Here is an 8310-nt window from a genome sequence, read left to right on the forward strand (position 1 = left end):
AGAAAGCTATAAAGAATGTGGAAGATAAGAATAGGGGAAATTCATTGGGATCAGGAGATATTGTTCTCTTTGGATTAAATCCAGCTCATCTCTTCTTCAATCATACAACTCATTGATCTCTTGGAAATCATGATTGATTGAACCCCAAACCCTTGATGATTCAATCTATCAAATCTTGATAATCAACCAATTCCTTGGTCTAATTGCTCATGAAGAGAGATATGCTTGGTCCCTGATTATACCACACATGCTTATAGATCCAAATAGTGGGTGGATTATATGTTACCATATCCAATCACCAAAACCCAAATCAACTCAATTGTGAGAAGGGATTTCAAGCATGGTTTCATGTTTCCTTTTCCAAGGTTCCCATGAAACCCATTTTATATTCAACTTCTTTCCCAAGATGATTGAACACTAACATTAAAACAAAATTCCTTCTAGCAAATCAAAGAGAAGATGAAGAGAAGAAGAAATTCACTATCATTAATCCATCAAGTACAACAGAGCTCCCTCTCCTAATGAGAGGGAGTTTAGCAACTCATAGCTAAGAGAAAAGTACAAGAGATGGAAGAGATGAAAAAATGTAAAGTAAACTAACTTCGCTACTTGCTAATGGACCCACTACTCAACAACCCCTTCTCAGTAATTTCAGGGGTTATTTATACTACTCCTACCACTAGAATTAAGAAAATACAAAAGAGAAAAGAAAATTACAGCTGGAAGAAAAGAAAAACTCCATAAATGTGACTTCTCCAGGCTTGGCGTGTGGCCGGCGCTTGAGTGGCATGCCACGCCTAGACACTAAATTTGGCTTGGCGCGCCACGCCCAGCTCCTCAAGTGGTACGCTCCATGCATCAAGCTCCCTGGCGTGCCACGCCTTCGAACCCAAGTGGCACGCCCAAGGTCTATTTGAACCTTGGTTAGCCTGGCGTGCCACGCCTTCGAGCCCAAGTGGCACGCCCAGGCCTTTTTCTTCTTCTTCTCCTCTCTGGAAAGTTAAACTAGTGTGGCACACCCAGGGTTTGGCGTGCCACGCCCATTGTGTGTGCACCATTTTCTTCTCTGGAAAGTTGAGCTAGCATAGGACGTCCAGTGTCTGGCGTGCCACGCCCCTTGTGTGTGCTTGGTTCCTTGGTTGGTGTGCCACACCCAGAACTCAAGTGGCACGCCCATGGCCTTCTAGTCTTGGCGTGCCACATCTTGAAGCTCAAGTGGCACACCAGTCTTCTTCTTGTTGAGTGAAGGGGCTAGCGTGCCATGCCTTCGATACCAAGTGGCATGCCCAGTGAGGGGTTGAGCATTGGCGCACCACGCTTGAGACTCAAGTGGCACGCCCAAGTGAGGTTGGCGTGCCACGCCTTCGATACCAAGTGGCACGCCTAGGTGTTTGGCCCTTTACCTCCTCCTCTGAAAAGTTCTATTGGCGTTACGCCCTAATGTTCACGTGGCACGCCCATATTGGCGTGTCTCCTTCAAGATTAACGTGCCACGCCTAGGTCCTCAAGTGGCATGCCCAAGTGTTAGATCAGAGTTGGCGTGCCACGCCTTCGATACCAAGTTGTACGCCCAGTGTATATCCTCTTCTAGCGTTCCACGCCCACAAGCTCAAGTGGCATGCCCCATAGTGTACAATAAAGTTAGCGTGCCACGCCTAGCCTGGTGTGCCACACCCCCTTTGTGGCCTTCAACTTTGCTCTCTGGAAAATGTAACTGGCGTGCCACCCCTGCTCTAAGTGGCACGCCTAGTTCCACACGCTCAGCTTTATTTTGTTGTTTTCTTCCCTTTTTGTTGCTCTTTTCACCCTAAATTCAACACAACCCATTTCAAAGTAATATATGATGCCAAGGCATCTTAGGCTAGTTTTACTAGTATTTTTCTGTTAGTTTTAGTGGTTTTATGCATTTTCTTGAGCTTAAAGTAACCAAGAATGGTTAAATGAATAACAAAGCAATGAACCATCCAAACAGTATGATTTTGATGCAAATTCCATGAGTTTTTAGTTATATTACTTGAATGCTATGAATGGAAGATTTCTCATGAAATTTTGCAAGACTTTGATGCAATTGTTGGATGATTTCAGGGAAGAAGAGGCTAGGCAAGGAAGCAACAAAGTCAATAAAGGAAGCTTGAATATCACATGTGGAGTTTAAGTTCCAGTTTAAGCCTAAACTGGAGCTTAAACGCCAGAATCATGAAGGCTAAGAAATGCTGAAACTGAAGTTTAACCTCCAGTTTAACCTTAACTGGAGGTTAAACGCCAGAATGAAAGTCTCACCAAAGAAGCATTTCCACGTTTAACCTCCAGTTTAACCTTAAACTGGAGGTTAAACGCCAGAAATGGGAGATGCACCAGGGAGCCATTTCCACGTTTAAGCTCCAGGATGGCTTTCTCTATTTCCACGTTTAAGCTCCAGTTTAACCTTAAACTGGAGCTTAAACGTGTTCGACCTCCAGGGCTACCTTTTCTATCTCCACGTTTAAGCTTCAGTTTAACCTTAAACTGAAGCTTAAACGTGTTCGACTAAGTTACCCTCCAGGGCTGCCTTCTTCCATTTCCACGTTTAAGCTTCAGTTTAACCTTAAACTGAAGCTTAAACGTGCTTCCACAAAAGGCATCACTGGAAGTGTCTGCGTTTAAGCTGCAGTTTAAGCTTAAACTGCAACTTAAACGCCACTCTTGGAAAAGGTTTCTGGGCCAAAAATATTGCGGTTTAAGTTAGTATTTGAGCACAAACATCAACTTAAACTTACTCTGGTATGAAACCCAATTGAATATCATGGTTTATGGGATTGGGCCTGAAGGATTGATGAGTCTGAAATTTCAATTTATTGAGTCATGTGTCATTATTTGATTATCACTAAGTTGGCTCAATGAATGTTACAGAATTTGGATCAACAGCCTCATCAAGATTATGGATCATAAACCCAAGGCAAAAGGAAAGCAGGGAGAGGCCTCAAGGCCCAAGAAACACAACAGAAGCTCAATATAGAAAGTGTATAAATAGGATAGAATTTAAGTTAGGAAGGACTTTTACCTTTTCTTTTGGCTAGTTTTCATATCTTTGTAATTGAATTCAGAGCTATGACTCACTAAACCCCCTTTCATTGGGTTAGGGAGCTCTATTGTAATTCAATGAATCAATAATAGTTTATCTTCTTCTTCAATCTTTTCTCTTGAATTTTGTTAGAAAGCTTCTCGATCTAATTCCATTGGGTAGTTGTCTTGGGAAAGAAACTACCCATAATTGGAATCCTTCGGAACCTTGGGAAAGGAATGGAGGATTCATGCTAGAGAAGCTTTCTCACAGTGAATTGGATTGGGGTTTGGATGGATATTGTGACATGTAATCCTACCAAATTGTGGTTCATGAAACTGTGTGGTATAATCAGTGATCGAGCATCATCTCTTCTTATGAACATTTAAACCAAGGGATTGGGAATTTGTTCGTTTTTAGAGAGAATTGGTGAGCCAAGGGATTGGGATCCAATCATATAAGATTGCCAAGCAAAATTCAATGAACGCATTGGTTGAGGAAGAGATAAACATGTTTTGATTCGGAGATCTCAATATCTCCTATAACCCAATGAATTCCCCACTTCTGATTTCCACTTTCTCTTTATATTCTGCAATTAAATTCATGCAATCACCCCCATTCCCTTTAATTTCAGCAATTTAGCTTCTGCTCTTTACTTCATGCAATTTAAGATTCCGCCATTTAAATTTCTTGTCATTTACGTTTCCCGCCAATTTTACATTCCGCAATTCTCATCTAAATCTTGATTCCGCTCAACTAGAACACACTTCTAATCCGAATTGCTCACTCAACCAATCCTTGTGGGATTCGACCTCACTCTATTGTGAGTTTTTACTTGACGATAACCGGTGCACTTGCCGGAAGGAATTTTGCCGATCGTGCAATTTCCTAAATCGTAGCATAACTAGTTTATGCGCATCAAGTTTATGGCGCCGTTGCCGGGGATTGGTTTTCGATTGACAATTCTCAAATTGGAAGTTAACTAGATTGAGCATTTTTTTTTGTTTTGATTGATTCAGTACACGTTACTTGTTGAATTTTAATTTCTGCACTCTGTTACATGCTTTCTTTCTTTATGCCTTTAAATTCAAGCAACTAACTCACTGACTCACTAACTGTTTGAATTAATTCCTCAACTGCTCTAACCATACTCTTCCATTAACCAAGAATATTTCACTTGTTTGTTGCCTGTGCTGTGTTCTTGTATGACAGGTAGGAGAGGAGAGACATCAACTTCTCCATATACCGAACCAGAGAGGACCCTTCATAGACTGAGAAGGGAAGCAAGAGGGAAGAGAGTACTGGGAGAAGAAGAATCTGAAGGAGAATCTGAGGACAATTTTGAGGAAGCTTTAGATCTCAACATGGATAGAGAAGTTCACAACCATGAGAGAGCTGATGGAAACAATGCCATTCCTGAGAGGAGGGTTCTTAGTTCATACATAAACCCAACCTCTGGGAATTGTGGTAGCAGCATCCAGAAACCACCCATTCAGGCCAACAATTTTGAGCTCAAACCACAGCTAATATCACTTGTGGAGAATCATTGTTCATTTGGTGGAAGTGCTAATGAAGACCCAAACCAACATCTCACAAAATTCCTGAGAATTTGCGACACTGTGAAGTCCAATGGAGTCCAGGAAGATGCCTATAAACTGCTTTTGTTCCCATTTTCACTTAGGGACAAGGCAGCTAAGTGGCTGGAATCATTCCCAAGGGGGAGCCTAACAACCTGGGACGAGGTGGAAAGCAAGTTTCTGGCACGTTTCTACCCCCCACAAAAGGTCAATAGGCTTCGATCTGAGGTTCAGACTTTTAGACAACAAGATGGTGAAACTCTCTACGAGGCATGGGAGAGATTCAAGGATTTGACAAGGAAATGCCCACCAGACATGTTCCATGACTGGGTGCAATTGCATATTTTCTATGATGAACTATCTTATGAATCAAGGAAGGCTGTAGACCATTCATCAGGAGGTTCATTGAACAGGAAAAAGACTGTGGAAGAAGCCATTGAAGTGATTGAGACAGTGGCTGAGAATGAGTACTACTATGCATCAGAGAGACACAACACTAAGGGAGTCATGGAGCTGAACCATGTTGATACAATTCTAGCCCAAAACAAGGTGTTTGCCAAGCAACTAGCAGAGCTCACCAGGAAATTAGAAACAAAACAAGTGGCTGCAATACACACACAAGATCAAGAGGAAGAAAGCACTGAAGGAGGTGATTGGGAAGAGGCCAATTATGTAGGAAATCAACAAAGGCAACCATATGATCCACATTCCAACACTTACAACCCAGGCTGGAAAAATCACCCAAACTTTGGGTGGGGAAACCAGCAAAACCAACATAACAAGTCCACATACCAAAACTCCAACCAAAGATCATACCAAGCCACACAAAACACTTACTCTCAACCACCATATCATGGCCAAAATAATCAACCTACCCAACCTAATCCGAACCAACAATTTCAAGATCAATTAAACAGGATAGAAGGAATGCTTGCAACCATGAGTCAAGACATAACCGAATTGAAAGCTTTTAAGGAAGAAGTAAATTCTAACCTGCAAAACCAAGGAGCTGCCATCCAGAAGCTAGAAAATCAAATTGCGTATTTGTCTAAGCAAACCCCTGGGACAAGCGTTTCTCATGCTGCCAAGGCTATTGCAAGGGAAGAATGTAAGGCCATAACCCTCAGAAGCGGAAAGAATCTAAAGGAGATCTCAAAGGAAACCACAGAGGATGAAGCAAAGGAAAATGTGAGAGATAAGGAACAAGGACAATCTTTTACATCGTCTGCAACAAAAGAAAAAGAAAAAGAGGTCCTGAAGCCTTATACACCTAAAGCACCATATCCTCAACGTTTGATGAAAAGTGAAAAGGATGGCCAATTCTCCAGGTTCTTGGAGATTTTCAAGAAGCTTCAAATCAACATTCCGTTTGCTGAGGCAATAGAGCAAATGCCACTCTATGCAAAATTCTTAAAGGAATTAATGACCAAGAAAAGAAGCTGGAGAAACGAGGAAACTGTGTTGTTAACTGAAGAATGCAGTGCCATCATCCAGCACAAATTGCCTCAGAAATTGAAGGATCCAGGCAGTTTCCAAATCCCCTGCATCATAGGAGAAGTCATGGTGGAGAAGGCCTTGTGTGACTTAGGGGCCAGTATCAATTTGATGTCTCTAACAATGATGAGAAGAATGAAGATTGAGGAAGCCAAACCAACAAGAATGGCCCTCCAATTGGCAGATCGAACTTTTAAATTCCCTCATGGGATAGTTGAGGATTTGTTGGTGAAGGTGGGAGATTTTATATTTCCTGCTGATTTTGTGGTGTTAGATATGGAGGAAGAAGCCAAAGCTTCAATAATTCTGGGAAGACCCTTCCTGGCTACTGCTGGAGCCATCATAGATGTACAAAAGGGTGAACTCACTCTTAGACTACATGATGAGAAATTGGTGTTTAACGTATTCAAGGCAATGAGCTATCCATCAGAATCACTAAGGGAATGCATGAGGGTGGATGTAGTGGACATTGCAGTACAAGAAACCTTTGAGGAAACAACAAAGGAAGTGGCAGAGGAGGAGTTCACCAAGGACATAGAAGTTAGTGACATCGAGGCTGCTGAAACAACCATGCCAAACATGCCAGAGATAGTGAAAGAAGAGAAGGAAGCACCAAAACCTGAGCTCAAAGCATTGCCCCCTAATCTCAAGTATGCATACTTGGGTAGTGATGAGAGTCATCCTGTTATCATTAGCTCTGCCCTGAGTCAAGAACAGGAAGAAGAATTGATCAAGGTGCTACAAACTCATCAAGATGCCATTGGATGGACCCTAGCTGATTTGAAGGGGATAAGTTCATCCATATGCATGCATAAAATCTTGTTAGAAGAGGATGCTAGACCCTCCATCCAAGCTCAGAGAAGATTGAATCCCGTCATGAAAGAAGTGGTACAAAAGGAGGTCATGAAGTTATGGCAGGCAGGGGTAATCTACCCCATTTCTGATAGCCCATGGGTTAGTCCCATCCATGTAGTTCCCAAGAAAGGTGGCATAACTGTGGTGCCAAATGAGAGGAACGAACTCATACCCACAAGAACTGTCACTGGGTGGAGGATGTGCATAGACTACAGGAAGCTCAATGAAGCCACCAGAAAAGATCATTTCCCACTCCCATTCATGGATCAGATGCTTGAAAGGCTTGTAGGACATGCTTACTATTGCTTTTTGGATGGATACTCAGGCTATAATCAGATAATAGTTGATCCTAGAGATCAAGAGAAAACATCATTTGTTTGTCCATATGGAGTTTTTGCTTATAGACGCATGCCCTTTGGATTGTGCAATGCACCTGCCACTTTCCAAAGATGCATGCTGTCCATCTTTTCGGACATGATTGAAAAATTTATTGAGGTCTTCATGGATGATTTTTCTGTGTTTGGAGATTCTTTTCCTAGCTGCCTACACCACCTTGCCTTGGTGCTTAAGAGGTGCCAAGAGACTAACCTAGTATTAAATTGGGAAAAATGTCATTTCATGGTCACAGAAGGAATAGTCCTTGGCCACAAAATCTCTAATAGAGGCATTGAGGTGGACAGAGCTAAGGTGGAACTCATTGAAAAACTACCTCCACCAAGTAATGTCAAGGCAGTTAGGAGTTTTTTGGGACACGCTGGTTTTTACAGAAGGTTTATTAGAGACTTTTCTAAAATAGCCAAACCTTTGAGTAACTTGCTTGTCTCTGATACACCCTTTGTATTTGATAAAAATTGCATGCTAGCCTATGAACTTTTGAAGCAAAAACTTTCCTCTGCACCTATCATTGCCCCACCTGATTGGAACTTACCTTTTGAACTGATGTGTGATGCATCAGACCTTGCTATTGGGGCAGTGTTAGGACAAAGGAAAGACAATTTGGTACATGTAATTTATTATGCCAGTAAAGTCTTGAATGATAACCAAAGGAATTACACAACCACTGAAAAAGAACTCTTGGCAATAGTCTTTGCATTTGACAAATTTAGATCCTATCTCATTGGATCTAAAGTCATTGTCTTCACTGATCATTCAGCTTTAAAATACTTACTTGCTAAACAAGAATCCAAACCAAGACTTATTAGATGGGTTCTTTTGTTGCAGGAATTTGACATTGAAATCAAAGACAAGAAGGGTGTAGAGAACAAGGTGGCAGACCATTTATCAAGGATACCATGTGAAGAAGGAAGCGCGCAAAGCACACATATAAATGAGTGCTTTCCTGAT

At 41.8% G+C, this 8310-nt stretch overlaps 1 non-coding gene across 1 annotated transcript; it reads right to left on the reverse strand.

Moving 5' to 3' along the window:
• Nucleotides 1–4830: 4830 nt before the first annotated feature.
• LOC112752301 (small nucleolar RNA R71) lies at nt 4831–4934 on the reverse strand. The gene has a single exon (XR_003176745.1). It is a non-coding gene; the product is annotated as a small nucleolar RNA R71 (small nucleolar RNA).
• Nucleotides 4935–8310: the final 3376 nt, after the last annotated feature.

Source organism: Arachis hypogaea, chromosome 15, assembly GCF_003086295.3.
Source record: "Arachis hypogaea cultivar Tifrunner chromosome 15, arahy.Tifrunner.gnm2.J5K5, whole genome shotgun sequence".
NCBI lineage: Eukaryota > Viridiplantae > Streptophyta > Magnoliopsida > Fabales > Fabaceae > Arachis > Arachis hypogaea.